This window comes from Monopterus albus, unplaced genomic scaffold, assembly GCF_001952655.1.
Source record: "Monopterus albus unplaced genomic scaffold, M_albus_1.0 scaffold32.1, whole genome shotgun sequence".
NCBI lineage: Eukaryota > Metazoa > Chordata > Actinopteri > Synbranchiformes > Synbranchidae > Monopterus > Monopterus albus.
Genome location: NW_018127912.1, coordinates 1249071 through 1249792, shown reverse-complemented (window position 1 = coordinate 1249792; position 722 = coordinate 1249071). Strand labels below are relative to the sequence as shown.

At 40.2% G+C, this 722-nt stretch overlaps 1 protein-coding gene across 4 annotated transcripts in view; it reads right to left on the bottom strand.

Moving 5' to 3' along the window:
- Positions 1 to 722, bottom strand: part of atf7ip (activating transcription factor 7 interacting protein) — a 36263-nt gene that overhangs the window by 25233 nt on the left and 10308 nt on the right. The gene's annotated exons all lie outside the window — the stretch shown is intronic.

Sequence of the window (722 nt, the reverse complement as noted above, 5' to 3'; positions counted from 1 at the left end):
GACTACAATATACAAACTGAAAACAAAACAGTTCTTGCTCACAACAGAGGGTTTACAGCTGCTTCTAATCAAAATCCTGTCTGAAAAGAAGACGCAAAAAGGCACAGGTGTTGTCAGCCCTTGCTCTTTTTTGTTGTGGAGTGACACAGATACAGTATGTTGAGGGAGACATACAGCATTGCTAGAAAATGCCTATTCACTCCTATGAAAATTGCTCAGGGGCACATATTCTGAAAACAATCTTCATGCTTTCACAATCCAGCCTCAAAAATTAGCCAGATATTCCACATGCGTCCATGTTTTTGGGCCCATAGAGCATGCAAGTCTCCCACTGCACAAGCTGACTGACTTTTGGTTGGATCCATGCACACATGAATGGGATAAAATAAAAATATTGTACAAATAAAACTAGACTTTCCAAATGATATTGGACCCAAAAAAATTTCTGATAATAAAAAATGATTTCACAGGGTTTGTGATGCAGGTAAACCCATATTCACTATTTTAGAGCTGCTTTTTCCCCCCAGTGATTCTCTATCACAAAAATTCTTTTGGGTCAGTGTAAGTCAAGTGATTAATGGAGAAACTGTTGTAATGTGGGCTGGCCTCTATGCCAGATTTGCTTCACAGCCCAGTACAGTTCCTGGGGGCTTGGAGTGACAGTCATGTTAGCAAAGCTTAGTGTGGAAATCATCTAGGTAGCAGCTTCCCATGTTTAGTTC